This window comes from Caloenas nicobarica, chromosome 5 (assembly GCF_036013445.1).
Source record: "Caloenas nicobarica isolate bCalNic1 chromosome 5, bCalNic1.hap1, whole genome shotgun sequence".
In the NCBI taxonomy this organism is placed as follows: Eukaryota; Metazoa; Chordata; class Aves; order Columbiformes; family Columbidae; genus Caloenas; species Caloenas nicobarica.
Window position 1 is genome coordinate 58,778,218 of NC_088249.1, and position 18,853 is coordinate 58,797,070.

The 18,853-nt window shown below is 42.6% G+C and overlaps 1 protein-coding gene across 6 annotated transcripts in view; it reads left to right on the forward strand.

The window, feature by feature from the left end:
* Nucleotides 1-18,853, forward strand: part of TEAD1 (TEA domain transcription factor 1) — a 163,292-nt gene that overhangs the window by 63,248 nt on the left and 81,191 nt on the right. The gene's annotated exons all lie outside the window — the stretch shown is intronic.

Sequence of the window (18,853 nt, forward strand, 5' to 3'; positions counted from 1 at the left end):
GTTGGAGAGTAAATGCTGTGGTTTGTTGTGACACGAGTCTTACACAATTCCCTGAGGGCCATGCTATTCAAAATTAATATGTATCTTAACTGTGCCTTACAGGGATTTCCTCATAGATGCATGCAGGATTTTTTTTGTGATGCCCTTGAGAAGTTGTAGTCATACCATTGCATTAATATTTTCCTACCCTACAAACAATTTAATGTGGGACATTTGGTCTGGAACATCAGAGAGAAGCACTTCAGAGTCTGGGCTTCCAGATGATTTTAGTCTGGCCCTATAGTTTAAGGAATTGGGCACTAGTGGATTAACAGTTTACAGACTTTCAGTAGAAGTCATGATTTAGCTACTAGAAAAAGCCTCCTCTGAAGCTTTTCTGGTATTGTTCTAGGCATACTGAAATTTTAACATTGGATGATTAAAGGACATGTTTTTGTGAGCAAAATAATACACATTGTGGAAGGAGGAGAGAGTTGAACCTAAATGTGCTAATTCCATCTCATGAATGCTCTTTTAGACATAGGGAAGTAGCACTGCTTGTCAGACCTATTGTAAAAGGGACAACAACGCATCCCAAATTCACAACGAAATTGAAACCCTGAGAGAGCATTGCACACCGTGGGAGTTGCAGGGGTGTCAGTCAAACGCCATTACAATGTTACCTACAGAGGGCTCAAATAAGCACTGTTAATAGACACTGTGGTCAACACTTATGTTCTCCGGTGTGAGAAGGTGTGACTATCACAACTGCTTTCTGGCAGCCTTTCTACAACAGCCATCTCCAACTAGGTCAAGCCTCCTGAGGATTTTACTGGATATAGGCAGATTTCTTGCTTTTATTGAGGTCTTTTCTTGTTGAGGGGAGAGAAATTCAGAGATTGGGGCTGTCATGGGCCCACAGAATCTGATAGAATTTAGGAACTTGGCACAGAATTAAAGTTAGCACAAAATTTGACCTGCCTTTGTAAGGAGGCACTGAGCTTGCCAGAGGTTAATGTTTGTATGAGCCATCAAAAAAGATCAGATTGTCAACCCAGTTCCTTGTTTGGTTGCCCTCCTTGGAGGGGATAGACAGGGAGCCCAACAGACAGTGATGGATTTGGTTGGAGCTGAATCTTGGTTTGTCTGTCGGCAACTGCATTGCACTTCGTGTCTGATAATTTTAGGGGAGAACAGAGTCACAGAATATATGCCTGGGGGTGTTAGGGAGCATATTCCAGTAATTTGTGTGGGACTAGGTGAGTTATATTATACTATATTTGCAGATAAGGAACCAAGTGCTTTTTCAGCCTGCCTAATCATTGCAGCAAAGCTAAGACATTTCAGACTTATTTGCCTGAAGCTGCTTCACTATTGCTTGCTTATACCTTATCATCAACTAGTGTTTGGTTAGCATGGAAAAGAAAAGCGTTACTTAAATATTATAGAAATCATACTTTAAATTGCCTTTTATGTCATGCTAGCAATGCGAGTAGGGAACAGAGATGAAAAAAGCATCTTCAGTCACTTGGATTGAGCATCGTTTTTACCCCTAAACTAACAGGTAATAGACATTGGAGAAAATAAAATGGTAACCCAAATGGTTCCAATTCCAGGTGGTCAGGGACAGCAGGCTTACTGTTGTCTATGGATATTGTTGATGATGGTAAATATGTAGTAAAACAATTTTCCATAGGGAAAGTAGTCTTTGAATCATTTTAACAGATGCTTTCATGTGATATGGTAACTTCAGCATTTAATTCTTTGAACAAAAATTGTGTTTTCATTTGTTTAGTTCTTGCTTGGATAGACTGTCAGCAATAAACCTCTTAGTACAATTAGTGGTGAAATAAGTGCTTACTAATAGCTACATACATATATGCACACATATATATGTGCAAATATGTGTGCGTGTGATATAATGTGTTTCCTTCCAGCCAATTAAAATGTATTTAAAAGACTTCAACAAGGAGATCCTCTTGGCTAGGACCTTCCTTCTTTGCTTGGGCAACTGAATGCAATCTGCTGTGAGAGCTAGCTGCAAAGAAATATTAGGATTCATATTCATAGCAGTTATTAGGTTATGTAGGTGTATATTTCGCGAGGTGAGGCGTGTGGGCATATATTGTGTGTTACATATTTAGACTGCATATGGTGCATTTTTAGCTATAGGAGGTCTAATCACTTGAGGCTGTGCAAGTGCTGAGAATTACAGTAAAGGATAGCATATAGAGGAGTTACCCGCAGAATTTTCCATCCTGTGAGGCAGTGAAAAAAAACCCTCTTGGAGCTATATAACTGGGTTATCAGAGCAGTGCCTTTAGCAGGTGGGACAGTTCATAAACCCCCTTGGCCTGGCCTGGCCACCCCAAAGGCTGTTGCTCTCCCTCAGCCCCCATCTGGCAGCAGTTGTCCCACATTACAGCCCCCCCGGCCCCCATGAGCACAACACACACAGAGCTGGTGGGGATGGCGAGAGCTCTGGCGTGTGGGGTTAGCAAAGCGGGAAATAATAAGAAAGATGCATTAGAACTGGAAATACTGAGCAAAGATAAAAATGAGGTAAAATAGCCACAAAACCCCACTTCTATTAAAATCATGAGACAGGAAGTTTTACAAGCTGCCTTTACCCCAATGAAGAGAAGAAGTCTAGAGAGATTAAATAACTTGTTGGATGTCATCAAGAGGTTTATAGCAGAGCTGGGAGTTGAGCTCTCTTCCCCGCAGGGCCATCTATGTTTTAATGCTGAAGGGGCCCCTTTCACAGTCGATCCGGTGACCCTTGGGGAGCTCAGGGCAAGTGTGGCAAACCCATGTTTCCTGCACCACATCCTGCACGCTGGGAGAGGAGCCCACGGCTTCGGAAAAGTACAATCTCTGCATAATGCGACCACAGGATGCCTTCCACCTCTAATAAGGGAGCTGGCTAAATGCCATTTTATTATTATTCAACATTTGTTTGGTATAGTAGTCTTGAAACCAAACAAGAAAAGGTCCTTGTGGTCCTATATACCGTGTACCAAATAATGGACAGTTATAAAGAGTCAAAAACTTTATATGGAGAAGAGAGAGAGAAAGTGGATGGGAGAGTGAGGCAATAGGTAGCCCTATGTTGATGTTCCATGAGATGATGTGAAATGTGGCCCTTCCACAGAGTAATATAGAGGCTGGTGAAAATAAGATTATTTAATTTGTTTGTAACATCATTATTCAAGGAACAAAAAAATATGTGGCCTTATCCAAAGACATAATCTAAGAGGTCTTTACTCTGTGCCAAGCTGAAATTCTGCTGTTTAATTACCGATTTAGAAAATAGCTCGTGCTCAGTTTCCTCCTCAGTTACACTGTTATAAATCTAATGGAGTTGTTAAAGATTTATGGCAGTGTAACTGAAGGCAGAATTGGGTCCCTTATGTTTAAAACTTAGTTTGCCACATAAGTAATAATTTCTGTTTTCTAGGCAAGAGTTTAAGAATCTTGCAGACCTCTGTTTCTGTAAAAGAAATATGAACTACAGTGGTGTGGGTGAGTGATTAATGCTGGAGGGGATGTCTAGGGGCAATCTGAATTGGCTGGTGTGGAAAATCCATGTGCAATTCAGATTTAGGATCTGTTTGCAGATGCCTCATAATTTAAAATGTCAAAAAAACCCCAAACCTTAGGCTTTCGTGTAGTAAATTAATATACTGCTTGTTCAGTGTGCAGCAAGCTTTGCTGAAGTTAAGAGCCTCATATGAGGTGTGAACTCATCCTGTTCCCATTTGTAAGGACTTAACTTCAAAACTGATTGTGACCCTTTAAATCCTAACAGTATCTAAATCATGAAACAAAAAATCCCTGTTTTGATTTTATTTAAATCGTATATTTATTGACTTAAAAATGAAAAATGTTGCCTTATTTATCTAGACCTAAATAAATCTTGTGTTAGCACAGATGTATTTTATCCGTTGGCTTATCATCTCTAATGGAAGGGGCTTTCTAATAAGCGACTGACTCTTCATTGGTTTTCTCAGCTTTTACTTAGGAAAATAAGTCAACTTTTGGAGTTTTTGGCTGAGAAGTGAGTTGGGAGGTGCCCGTGTACCGTGCACAAGTGCCTGGTCCAGCCCGAGGCTCATTGGGTCTCGGCGAACGCCCTGGGTTTGCGGGGGGCTGCTGTGTGCATGGGCACGTTCCCCAGTAACAGGGGGACTCCATAAGCTGGAACTCTGTTGCTCTGGGGTTTATGTCACTTCTGACAAGTTTGTGTCTTGTTCTACAGAGTACTGTAGGCCTACAGTGCATTACAGAAATAGTAAAGAATCATAATACATAGCTATCCCAAAATATAAGCACTTCAAAATAATGTAGTTCAGTGTCTGTTCAGAATAGCCCGTTTTAATTTAAATACAGTATTTAGGTCCAGGGTATATTTCCAAGAACCTTGTTTAGGAAGGAATTGAAGAATTAATTACTCCAAGCTTTCTGAGGATTGTAACCTAATCGTTTTTCAGATGCAAGAGAGGATGATAGATTAGGTACATTATATTGTCTTAGAAGTGATTTTTCAATGGCATTTTTTATTAGCTGTGAAAGCAGTAACTCTGAATGAACGTAAATCATTTCAATGTTTAATACAGTCCTGACTTGATGCTCTGATTCATGATACCTGTGACTTCTAAGTATAGATTTTGCTTGTTTTTTAAATACTGATAGAGCAGTAATTATCTGAAAATCAGTTCAAATTTAAAGGAGTAAAACACCCTGTTGTCATTTCTTGAAGTATTTTGCAACCTAAGCAAAGGCTCAGGTATTCCAGATATGATAGATGTGCAGATTGCATAAGACGTTATGCATTGCTCACGCTAAGATACAGAGTCCTGTCTGCCCTTAAACCCTTTGTTCTCTTGGCTGAATGCAGTTAATTAGCAACCGTCTCCATAGCAACTGCCTCATAGTCCAAAAACATTGTCTCGTTTTTTCAGTTTAGCTTATCACACTGTTTACCTGAAGGGCTTTTCACTGCGTTGAGTCTCATTTGAGTTGGCTGCGTGCCTGCTCACGGAAGTGAATTGTCAAGATAGAAAAACACCATGGCAGCAAGATGCTGAACAGGGCCCTGTGTGTGAAAGCAAAAACATTTAAAAAGTTCTGTGGAAACAAAAGTTGAAGTTTGGAATGATTTACTTCCAGTTTCAAAGCATGTGACTTGCCAGGAAAACTGTGTATTTTAAAATACTGCTTTGCTTTCTGGGCCTTTTTCACAGCATCTTGCAGCCTACCCACGCGGTGTTACCCTGCCTGTAACACACTCTCAAGCCCCAAACTTGCCTCCCCCCAAACCTGGGCCCTTTCAGGCAGCTCCAGCTTGTTCATTAAGAGGACATTGCTGTACACTCGTCAGCTGTGTTGAACATTGTAATCCTATTCCTCTTCCTTTACAGTAATGTCATTTCAAGGGAGATCTGTGAGTGTTGGTTCCGTATGATAAATTAATTAGGAAGGGAAGGAGAAGAGCTATTGTGGTCATATAAGTCAAAGTACACTGGAGATTTAGGCTTATTTATATTAGCCATTAAAGTGGTGTTAAAATACCTGCCGCGTACTCATATGACTCAGACAGTTACAACAGGCACAGATTTGTACTAATATGACTTTGTCAGTGTAGGATGACATACCCAAATCACATTTGAAGTTTATACAGAGGTGTGTCCACAAAGACACACACCTCTATAGAGGCTCACTTGAAGGTGTGAGTGTGTCATTGAAACGACAGTGAAATCTTACTGATGTCTTCATCTCACATTTACGTCTGGCCTGAAACCAGGATGCTCCTGGCATGAGGGGCTATGTGAGAAGTACCGTTTTCTTGTTTGCTGGACATTTTGCTTGTTAATGCTTGCGGGGTTTTGTTTTTTTTTTTCTTCTTAGTGGGCAGTAAAATGGATGAGAGGCTGATTTAGACTGGGGTAGTTCTTGTTTCATCCTAGTCAAACCAGAAGCCAGAGCTTGTTGTTCAGCTGTGCTGCTACGCAGAGACCTCCCTTCCCTTTGCCAGTGGCAGTTTCAGCTGGCAAAGATCATTTTCTTTTTTAGCCCCAGATGGCATGTGGGGCTGCTGCATCTTGATAAAAAGGCTTCATTCAATATGATCTGTTTGAAATAGTCTTTCCATAGATTTAAGAAGGTGTTTTGGGCTCTTTCAGGGTAAAAAGCAGAATGTGTGCAAACCCTGCCCGTATTGCTGGTGTACTCCATTATTCCTATAGAGCGTCTGGTTGATGGAGGGTTATTCTCTGTTCGTGTTAATGTCTCGCTCATACTATTCCACATCCACTATCATTATTAGTAGTATTTGAATTATAGCATTGCTGAAAGTCTGCAGGCAGGATAAAGGCTCCATTGTAGTAGGTCTTGTGCACACAAGATGAGACAATCTCTGCTCCAGCTGTTTACAGTCTGGTTTAAGACCAGTAGCGTAAGTGGGTTTATCATACGAATAGCAGAGAGGGAAAGAAAATGCTAAAAATGACAGGAAATCTATGGTTGCATGGAGTGACTGTTCATTTGTTACATCTGCTGCTGTGGAGTAGAAGGTAAATAAAACGCTTTTCTGCTTCCCAGCGGGCAGTTGCTGCCGCTGATCCCCGCGGATGGTGTCAGGGCTCCAGCTGTGGGGAAGCCGGAGGGCTCAGGGTGGGAAGAGGCAACGGGTAGAGCTGCTTGTGGAGGGGCTGGACCAAGGGGAAGGCAAGGTTGGCAACGCGAGGACTGCTGAAGAGGGGGGAACCATTCAACGTGATAAACATCCTCACTGTTTGTCAGGAGCGAGCTGTCTGCACCCACCAGTCTACCGGGAGGCATTACACAGGTTTGTTTGCTGTGCTATCCAACTTAGTGACTGACGCAGTTGGAACAACAGATACTTGAAGTCAACTGCTCAGTAACCCCAAATGTGTAAGATTGTTTGCTCACATTCACAGATCTTACACAAATGTGCTTTGGATGGAAACCACAGAGAGTGTCCAAACTGTCAGGATATTTTCCGACTTTTTTAAAAAGGCATTTAGCGTTGTCAGCACTTTTGAATCTATGGCTGGGTTCTCCTGAAGCCAGACTTACTAGGTACCTGTAGGGCTCCAGAAATGGAAAACTCTGATGGCCTGGAAACACCTACTGGAACTCGACGTTATTTAATTAGCTTGAAGTAGAGCCTGGCAGATGGCAAAACAGTGGAAAGGACCTCCCTTTTGAAAAATATGGGCCACATCCTCAGCTTGTATAAACTGGCAGGGCGCCACTGAAATAGATGTTCAGCTTCTGTCAATTAGCAGGGAAGAGAAAAACTTCTGAAAACAGGAAAAACAGTTATAAGGCCATATAAACTATCAACAGGGTTCAGGTACAGAAATTGTTTTAAACTTTTTAAAGACTCCTCCATTTCCGAAGTAACTATATCCTTAACAGTCTTGTTTTCATTGACGTGCAATTCAGAGAAAGAATTCGACTTGCTTTCCTAGAGCTGCATTAAGTCTGCAGAGCTTGCAGCAGTGAAACATACTGTATGCTGGTTTTTGCAAGTCATTCACTTCTGAAAGTAAGACATCAATATTTCATTCTACTAAAGCCGGTCTCTAAAGTTGTGTAAATTCACCTATTATGTGACAACCTTAACCAACCTCAACAAAGTTTTTTAGAAATAGATCTTTGATTGAAAGTTGTGAGCTCACCTCAATGTTTTCCAGGGAAAATTCTTGCTCAGATGAAAGCTCCCATATGTTTAAAAGCTGTTGCATTCTTACATTTTAATGTTTCCCATTAATTGCTTGGAGGGTTTTTTTTGTATTTAATTGAAAACATGAAAACAAAGCCTGAACAACAAAGCTGACTGCTCATTTATCCCATTGCATGGTACCAGCCTGACAGATTCATTAAATCTGTAAAAATATCAGATCAGAATTGAAAGTGAATTGAACTTGCTGAAAGCAATGCAGTGTTTACAGTCTGCTTTCAGACCAGCTTTTCTGTACCTGCTCATTTTTCTTTGAATTAAACCACCCATGTAATCTAAGAAGATACTGCAGGTTAACTCCATGCTTTAGCATATTGCAAGGCTTGAAAGTCCACTGGCTCCAAGCTGCAGATTAACTGCAGAAGTAAAAGCAGTGAGAAGTAAAGCTAACTTTAAATACAGCAGTAAGACGGATTTGAGATATTGTTACAGGTTGCTAAACTTGGGCCGTGCAAACAGTTGTGAAGTCACATTTCTAGGGCAGGCGCTGAGCTATGTGTGGGCAGCCTGTCCCTGCTCCCACCCGCTCTGGGGCTCGCAGTGATTTAGCCCATAGGTGAAGGAGGAGAAAGTGGGAGAGAAATGGGTGTGTGGTGGTGTGGGACAGCCAGCCATTGCTGCGTGGGGGCAGCCAGGCCACACCGCTCTCTGGTCTGCCAGAGCTGGGTGGACGCCTTTTTAATGTTTCATTTTTATTTATGATTTATTTTATGATTTCATATGATCATGTGATGTTTCATAAATGCTTCACATTCTGTAAATCGTGTTGATTTATGATCCATTATGTTTTATTTTATTTATGACGCCGCCACCTGCAGCATCGCTGCCACCAGGAGCTCCAGTCCCACTATGGGCACCTGGGCACCCCGTCCTGGCAGCTGGGGCCAGGTGTCTCCTCCCTGGTCCCCAGCAGGAGCAGGAGCTCGCTGCGCTGCCGCGGTGACTCATGTCCCAGACATCCCTGCCGTCACTGCCCCCTCCTTCATCATGAACCACCTTTGCCTGCGGGAAGTTATTTTCGCATCAGTGGACGTGCACAGGACGTGCTGCGGCCAGTCCACTCGTCCTGAGCAGGTGACAAATCTCCTAAGCCGCCGCAAAGGGCTGGAGTGGGTGGCCACAGGCAGTAGCTTTCCAGCCTGTGCCGCTTTTGACTTCAGGAGAGCCAAGCAAGGGACCTTTCTCGTGTGGGCACCTCCCTCCTCGCTCACTCGTGACAGAAGTCACCAGGAGCAGAGGGTCCAGCTCTGGACCAAGTTGACCCAGTTTTTTCTGTCTTTCACATCAAGGAAGATTCATATGTCCCCTATTAATGAATTCCAAACCTTAGTAAATAACTTGAGACTGCTATTTAGTGGCTGGAGGGCTCTGCTATTTATGAAACTATCCATGAAAAATGATGTATTTTGCTGATATATCCTGTGAATTAGAGAAAGTTTGATGGGAGTCCCAGAGTCGGCGTGTGTGCAAGCTAGGAGACAGGCACATGACATTTTTGTGATAAGAGTAATATGAGAGGTTGGCCTATAGTATGCCTGTTATCGAAACATCTAAATTACCTGAAAATTCCTGGTTAAATGACTAGACTTGCAATACTGTATGTAATTCCAGGTCTCATTATTTTTGCAGCACTAGACTTCATAACATGCAGTGAGAAATACTTGCAATTGTCAAATTGCTTGTGAGAATTGGAAGTTGTACCGGACAATCGAATGAATTGACGGGCTGGCTACCACAGGCAAAACTTGATTTCTAAGCTTGTGTGGATTAAACTATAAAAGATAACCTAAGGTCCGTAGATGTAAAGCCTAATACGTGCTTTCTTTGAAGAAAATTGTCTTGCAGGTTGTTAAGAAGAATGATGCTAAAATACAGAACAAAATTTTTCTGGACAAATAAGTGTTAGCAGGTTACACATAAAAAGCCAGATTCACCCGTGCAGCTCCACTGGAGTTTCTTCAGCACAGATGAGGTGAGATTCTGGCCTGAAAACCATCTCTGGGAAATTGCATCATGAAAATTCTGGCCTGTAGCCACTGCAGTCAGGACAGCGCTGACAAGAATTTTTTTTGCATTCTTACTGTTCTGTTTTGGGATGTCACAAGCCAGAATTTCACGTTGTACTGGAAAGTGGGTTATTTCATTTCACATATTGAATATATTCTCAGGCAAAACTGTGTGGCCATGGAAGATTGAACTGGGGTCATGGGTTATTTTTAATGGCATTCCCTCCAAATCAGGGTTGTTGATATGAGGGGGCTGCACGCATGAGAAACCCATCCCGCTCTGCACAATCTGCCCGGTGGTCCTGTTGTCTGTGTAGCTGCTGCTCTGCCGGAGGTCCCTTCAGGCAGCTGCAGCCAAACACCTGTGCCATGCATGGTTTAGTCTGAATACCCCTGGAGAACCCATACAAAATCGGTAACTTATTGAAAATGGAGGCTCAAATGCATTTCTTGCCACGGGAATAGTTGTTCAATATATGAGTTAAAAATTCTGTTCAGGGCTCTGATATACTACCTTAAATATAAAGCCACTGTGCCTAATAAATAGAGATGTGCGTGCGTGTGTGTCTGTATGCGCCTGACCACTTTGTGTGTGTTTTAACATAATGGGTTTTATTAGGAGCTCTGGGAGAAATCAGCAAGGAAGAGGCATGTGACCAGTGAGTTTATTTTACAGCATTGCCCTCTTGATTCGTAATTTAAGATACCAAGGCTGTGGTGGAGGCTGAAGCACGGTGGTCTGGTGAGACGAAAAGCGAATCCCCAGATCTGTGAGTGTGGTGAGCTCGGGACAGGAGGGGCTGGTACCCCTGGGGAGACGTGAAAGCCCAGGGAGAGACATAGTTTTTGTGTCTGCAGTACATCATTTAGTACCACTCTAGTTAAGGCTTGTAATAGCGTTATCTGTTCAAGTGCCTGAGTTCAGTTTTCCACATCATGGGCAGCTTCACAGATTTCTAGGTCACCAGTGGGATTTTAGGCTCCATGACAGTTTTCTGAAAGGATGTTCAAAGGGAAGATTTTAGAATCATAGAATCATAGCATAGTTTGGGTTGGAAAGAACCTTCAAAGCTCGTCTAGTCCAACCCCCCTGCAATGAGCAGGGACATCTTCAACTAGATCAGGTTGCTCAGAGCCCCGTCCAGCCTGGCCTTGAATGTTTCCAGGGATGGAGCATCTACCACCTCTCTGGGCAACCTGGGCCAGTATTTTACTACCCTCATTGTAAAAAATTTCTTCCTCATGTCTAGCCTGAGAGCCATTTTGCCCCGACAGAACAATGCTGTCCTCTTCAGCTTCCTGGCATACCCATGGCGCTAAGGAGGTCACCTCTTTCCGTGGTGGGACATCCACACTGGGCAGCTGGGTCCATCAGTGCCTGCAGGAAGATAACAGGGTGCCTGCAGAAAGCCCTGCGGCAGCTGATGGGTCACGTCTTGTACTTGTAACCAGCGGCTTGTGGAGTTTGGATGGCAGGGCTTTAACAGAAGCAGTCAGGGCGGGTTAAACAGGAATGGCTGCTTTGTCAGTTATGGAACGTAGAAACAAGCTGAAAAAAAATCCACTGTAGAAATAAAGAAATAGGAAACTGGAGAAGGAAATTTCAGAAACTGAGGTGAATTTGGATTTTGGCTCTGTTCCTGTGCTGTAAGTAGAAGACAGGGAGTGAAATGGCCATGAGAGAAATGTAAAGCATTTGGAACTTAAGCAATGGAAATTTGGTTTTAGGGTTCTTGTCTCTAGGTTAGTACTAAACAGACAAAGATATCCATAATACACTGTTACTAGGTAAGGAAATGTAAGTATATTTATAAGCAGCAGAGTCCTTCATATATACAGGGTGTTTCAGAAAGATGGACCCAATTTAAAATCAGTTGCCATTTGAAATTGGGTTCATCTTTTTGAAATGCTCTGTAAAGCTTAGATATAAACAGATTTTTTTAATGGGCTGTATTTCTTAATACTGTAAGTCACAGTGAATATTTGTGATAACAGCCAGACTCAGACCCAAAAGGCAAAAAAAAACCCCAAGTAAACAAAACAAAACACTGATTGCTTGAATCTAGGCCTCTAAATCCATAAACAGGCAAGAACTAAAAAGGGAGGGATGCTCACAGCAAGCTGCTGTGCCACCTCAGTAACCAGAGCTTTACCAATAACTGCTACGTACAGGGTTGTAGCTGAGGACACTTCACATGCCAAGAGCCAGCCAGAAGACGCCCAAGCAACTAATGCCAGACATGTTCTTGCATACTTTGCTGAACTGCAGTCTAGCAAAATAAAACGCAGTTGGTGAGCTCCTGGTTTCATTGACATCTGCGGACTTTGAGGGAGGTTTCTTGTGTATGTGTAAAAACTGAGCGATGCTTGGTGTGTGCTTGAAAGGTGACACAAGATGGGGGCTTGTTTCTGTAGCTGAGATGAGTGGAAACTCATGTCTTCAGTGGGACGCAAGCTCCTCTGGCTGCTTGACTCCACTCGAACCAATGCAAAGCTGCTCTTGACTTCTGAGGGCATAAGGGTGGTCCTCACATCAAACTTTTGAAAACTTAGTCATATATTCTTTACTCTTATATGTGTTAAGGCAGCAGGTAAGAAACACTGAGCGGAGTAGAAAGCTCGAGAGAGTGAGATAGTTTACTGTCCAAGTCTTATTCAGCTGCGGCCATTTGAGAGGTGCCTGGCGGCTGCAGGAGGACTGAACTGAACAAGGGAATTTTTGCCCACTTTGGGAAAGGAAAGCAAGTAACTTTATTAGAGCTGAAATGTTTGTTTTAAAGGTAATAGGTTTGTGTTATGTAATTACTTTGTTGCACAGGTGTTGGTTTTTTTTTTTTAATGCCTCAACTGTAGCTCCTATAATTATGACTCTGAAGTTCAGTCAAGTCACTTTTGAATAGCTGCTCCCAAAGAAAATAAGTCTATTGCTGCTGGTGATGTTGACGAGGTAAAGTGTTCTATCACTTCGCACATTTTTATTAAGCAGTGGGTTGAAAGGCAGCATAATTTGAAAGCCCTGTCGTATCTTTGATAAATGCTTTCTAACATTGCTGTGTTTTGCCCAGTTATGACAGAACCCATTAGAATGACATATATTTCAGCTGTTGTCGGTTTGGATCTGCGTACGCTCCAGGAAAAAAAAAAAAGTGTTTTTTTTCCTTTCCTCAAGGAAAAGACCCATGCTGCAGGAGGGGAAGACCCATCAGAAGAGGCTTTGGGTGGCGGGCCACATGTGATAGACACCGACAGGATTCTTTTGCCTTATTTTCAGTTGTGGGCTTTTTTGTTCTATAGCCATGGCAGAAGTAGGAGGCAATTAGCCCTGCTGGCCCTGCCAATTGGACCTGCTGCATTGTATTTATTCTTCTTCTTCTTCTTTGTTTTTTTTTTTTTTTTTTTTTTTTAAACTGGCACAGTGAGGTTCTGTTGTTGGATTTGAAATGGAGGGTACTACTCAATATAAATAATAATCAGATAGATGTGTAACAGGTTTCCTAATGATAACATTCAGTTTAATGCAGCATTTTTGATGAACCATTTCCACAGCTCTTCTAGCAAGAATTTATGTAGCAGATTTCTTTTCGCAAATATAGAAGCTGACTGAATTTGAATATAGGCATTATTTGAAAGTATAGTGCCAGCTGCAAGACCCTATGTTGCGTCTATTATTGTATAAAAATTATAATGGTAGTAAAAAGATCATTATTTTCCTCTCAAAATCATTAATTGCAAAGTTCCTAATAATATCTACTTGTCACTTTGAGGGGAAGAGAGACAGAAACCCCCCACTGTATCTCCCCTGTGTAGTCAATTTCTTACGGTAAAGAGCTTTTTCCATAACAAGAAACAAATTCAGATACACTAACAAATAAAACTAGGGCACGTTTCAAGTCTAAAACTAATTATTATCAGGAACTGAATTTAACAAATTAAACTAGTTGGTTAAAAAATAAAATGGATTTTGCCCCTTTAATTATAAGCAAAAAACCGGAGCGTGAAATGCCATCGTAACTAGAGCTGACAGTAAATTCAGCTCTGGATCAGACTTCACATCACTTGAAGTAAAACAGAGATAGTACTTTGACTAATTTTGCATTGTAATAATTATTTAATGCTCACAATGAAGCCTTGTCCTTAGGGTTTTATGCTTTAGCTGTTTCTTACCCACGCCTTGTAGTTATTAAGTACAGACAAAGCTGCCATTTTTTCAAATGACATAATGTATATCAGTGTGTGTCAGTGAAAAACATAAAAAATAAGCATTTTGTGCTATAATACATTAGCCCTATGGAATCTGGAACAGTTTCTCCTTCATCTTTGGAAGTTTATTAAAGCAGCGCATAAGCCATAAATAGATTTCTTTAAGTACCAATGGCTGTCATTTCCAAATTAGACAAATCTTAATTTTTAGAGAAGTAGAATTTCCCCATTTGTGTTCTATCATATGTTTTCAGTTAATTCCAAGCTCTCTCTTCTCATTTTTAGCACACTCATTTAATCCTATTGATCAGCAAGCACTTTAGAACAATTGCCTTGCTTTTTTATTAAACCACTGAAAATGTGTATATTTTGCATTTCAGTACAAAAGAGTTTGCTCGCTGCTGTGATGTTTGGTTTTAGACACCTTTTACAAGTCTGTAATGAAGGCCTTAATGCAGTATTGAAACTGAGTTTTGAGTGGTTGTGTTGTTTTTTAATGTCAGGACTGCAGGACTAGACCTAAACACTGTGTATCCTGGTGACTGTGTCACAGGAGTAAATAGCAAGACTGGTCACTGTGTGAACATTTTCACAGTGTGAAAATTCAGAAGTCCTAATGCTTGGGTTAGACATTGATGGTACAACAGTAGCACTTTGGGCCATAGCTGTAGGCCCAGACATTTTGTGGCCAATGTAATTTAGGTCTGAATAATTTCATTTGAAGTCAAGGTCAGAATCTTTCCTTCCTGAGGGTACGAGAAGCAACGTGGGAGTTACCTAGTAATAATGCAGGGAAAATCGTGTGCCCACGTGAAATAACGTCATGGGCTGTTTCTTGCCCTTGGGCAGTAAGTCCTTACCCTTGGAAAAGAGCCAGATGCTCACATCGTGTTAATCAGCGTGATTTTCACTGGCATGCATGAGTGCGTGCTCCTTTACACCACATGAGGATGTAAGATCTTTTTTCCTCAAGCTCCTTCTAGTTGTGTTTCTTGACATATACTTAGATATCATCTAAGTGCCGACACTGTCAAATATTGTATTGAATATCAAAAGGCTTCTCCATCTCAGATGGCAACTGTGAGACAGAACGAGAGTAGTGTGAAATTGTCCTTAGGCTGTTGCAAGCTCTGTGTGTGGATGCAATTTGTACATGCAGAACAAATACTTCTGACCTTTTCTGTACTAAATTCTTATAATTATGAAAGCTTTGTGACTCAGGAAGTTTAGCACTGTGTTTGGCTAATATTTAATAACGGAATTATCATGCAAAAGAAGCACTAATTTGGGGAAAACCTTCTTTTCACAAATATATGTAAGGTGGCACTAGGATGCAAAAAACCACAACTCGTAGCCTGTCAGTGATTTATTTTTCTGGCATTAGTATTAGAACTAGCTCAGTAAACTGGGCTGAAAGAGGAAAATCCGCAGATGTTATTTAAAACGCTAGTTCTAAGGACATATATGTTGCATGTTTTTATGAAGTTCACAAAAGAAATCCATCCATTGGCCTTTTCCCTGGGAGCTACACATCTCCATGTTCTGTTTAAAATGTTTCTGTATACTCATATCACACTCAGCATTTCTAATGTAATGTTACCATGTAGGTGAGTCCTTAATTTTAACTGTTCAATTTTCACATGAGATTAGCTGTCCTTAGCTGATTATAAGGGCCCTGTACTATTTTTCTGCACAAGATACTCCTCATAGGAATGGTTGCTCTGACAGATTGTCATTAATCTGTCAATAATGAGATTTTTCCATTTTATGCTTAGATGTAAGCTCTTTGGGGAAAGGATGATCTCTTTGCTCTGTATTTGTACGGCGCTTAGCACAGTGGGGTTTTGGTCCGTGATGGGGCCCCTCAGTCGCCCTGTCATACGTACCGCTCCTATAAATAATCACGTTTGATGTGGAGTAAGATGAGAGGAATTCTTTGTGTGAGGAAGATAGTTCCTTAAAACCTAAACAGCCAGCTGAAATGATGGATTTTATTTTTTTCTCCTGGAGGGGACTGGACTTTTCTCCCGCGAGCGCAGCCCCACGACACCGCCGTGCTCTCCCGCAGGCAGGCCGGAGCCAGACGCCAACCTGCAGCCCCGGCGGCCGGGCTATTTTCGGGGCCGGGGTGGCGATGGTTGACTCCCCTTCCCTCAGCGTGCCAGCGAAGTTCATAACATTTACGCAGATTTTTCTGGCCGCCCGGAAAGGTGATCGCCCTGCGCCAGGCAGCTGTTCCCCCCGCGCCCCCCCGACGCCCCCGCACGCTTTTCGGTGCTGCCGGCACGGACCCGCTCCCACAGCCATGTGCTGGAAAGCTGAGAATGGTGTGGCCTCCCACAGCCCCAGGAACTTGAAGATGTCTATGAAAGAGCAGCCAGCCTGGCGCACTTAGATGAGGTAGAGCCCCATTTCTGAGTCTGGGAAGACACGGGCTTTGGAAGGAGCTGGTTGTCTTATCCAGAGCTGGGACTTTGGCCCAGCCCAGGGGCACGGTGAGTTTGGTAGGCACAAGAGGGTCTGAGAGCACTCATCGAAATGGAGTTGCACTCATCGAAACAGATTTTTACTCATCAAAAGTGAGGGGAGAGCTGGCAGTCAGGCTTAGGTAGCCATTCACAGCCAAAGTTATGTACTGTCTGTGACATGACCGCTGCCAGGAATGGTGGCTGTTAGAAAATAACTTTAAAGTTCAGAAAAGTAAAAAAAAAAAACCCACCAAAACAACAGCCCCAAACAAAAACAAAAAGCCACAAGGAAAACCCCCAACAGTTGGTCTCATTTGCAATCACAGAGAAAGATGTATTTGCTTTAAATTACTCAAAGATTAAAAGTGCTGATAATGGAAAAAAATCTTACCTATGGCACTTTCAGTTAACTGAGAAAAGTTCAGCCAGCGATTAAACTGCTGAGAGGGAAGAGAGCACAGATTGCAGTTCAAAGGAAAATTCAAGCAATGCATTAACGATTATTAATGTGTGTTATTGTTAAAATAATCATATTTATTATGGTCTAGCCTAGGGAGAACCAGCAAAAATGGAAGCCTTGTTCCGGAGACTGTAGAAACACGCACACAGTAGGTGGTCCTTGGCCCGAAGAGCCTGCAGTCTAAATAGTTGTAGTATAGTGGATGGAGTGGGTAAAGCACCAGCCCAGTTAAGGAAAGAACGGCAAGAAATACTGTTGGTTTGCATTTGCTTTGCAAGGGCCTGGATAATATCTGTTGCCCGGTCCTTCTTCCAGTGTTTGCTGCAGATATGTGAGGGCTTCTGTATGATTTAAAAACAAACACACACACAGATGTGAAGAGTAGAGAGTTATTGATTTATTGCTGGTATTGGCTCTCATAGACATAGTGGAGGCCAAGGATGGGAGACAGGATAACGTGATAGCTGTTGCAGTGCAAGCCACAGGCGTGGTTCCCCACTGCTTTGCATTAATAACAGAAGAATTTTACACCCACTTGCACAGATATAAACGTCACCCATGATTAAAAGCAGCAGTTGTTTAGTTGCCACTCAAATATTTTTATGTGCTGCCTATTTTAATCAGCCTGTTCTGCTTGGATGCTTGTGTCCATGAATGCTCACTGTAGTAAAGGGTTACAAATGTCATCAGTAAGTGAAAACAGTTTCCTAGGTAGACTAGAATCATTGAATGATTTGAGTTGGAAGCGACCTTAACGATCATCTAGTTCCAACCCCACTGCCATGGATAAGGACACCGTCCATTAGACCAGGTTGGTCAAAGCCCATCCAACTTGGCCTCGAACACTCTCAGAGGTGGAGCATCCACAACTTCTCTAGGCAGCCCATTCCACTGCCTCACCACCCTCATGGTGAAGAATTTCTTCGTATGTCTAATCTAAATCTCCCCTCTTTCAGTTTAAAGCCATTACCCTGTGTGCTATCACTATATCCCCTTGTAAGGAGTCCCTCTCCAGCTTTCTTGTAGGCTGTAAGGCCACAATAAGGTCTCCCCAGAGCCTTCTCTTCTCCAGGCTGAACAACCCCAACTCTCTCAGCCTGTCTGCACAGAAGAGGTGCTCCAGCCCTCTGATCATCTTTGTGGCCTCCTCTGGACTCTCTCCAACAGGCCCATGTCTTTATGTTGGAGGCCCCAGAGCTACACGCAGCACTGCAGGTGGGGTCTTACCAGAGCAGAGTAGAGGGGCAGAATCGCATCCCTTGACTTGCTAGTTACGCTTCTTTTGATGCAGTCCAGGATGTGGTTGCCTTTCTGGGCTGCAAGTGCACATTGCTGGGTCATGTTGAGGTTCTCATCAACCAACACCCCCAAGTCCTTCTCCTCAGGGCTGCTCTCAATCCATTCTCCACCCAGCCTGCATTTGTGCTTGGGATTGCCCTGACCCATGTGCAGGGCCTTGCACTTGGCCTTGTTGAAGTTCATGAGGTTTGCACAGGTCCATCTCTCCAGCCTGTCATGGTCCCTCTGGATGGCATCCCTTCCCTCCAGCATGTCAACCGCACCACACAGCTTGGTGTCATCGGCAAACGTGCTGAGGGTGCACTCATTTCCACTGTCCATGTCACCAACAAAGATGTTAAACAGCACTGGTTCCAATACCAATCCCTGAGGAACACCACTCGTCATTGGTCTCCACTTGGACATGGAGCCATTGACCACAACTCTTTGAGTGTGACCATCCAGCCAGTTCTTTATTCACCAAATGGTCCATCCATCAAATCTCTCCTGTTTAGAGACAAGGATGCTGTGTAGGGTGGTGACAAATGCTTTGCACAAGTCCAGGTAGATTATGTGAGTTTCTCTTCCCTTACCCACCAATGCTGTAACTCTGCCATAGAAGGCCACCAAATTTGTCACGCACAATTTGCCATTAGTAAAGCCATATTGGCTGTCACCAATCACCTCCTTA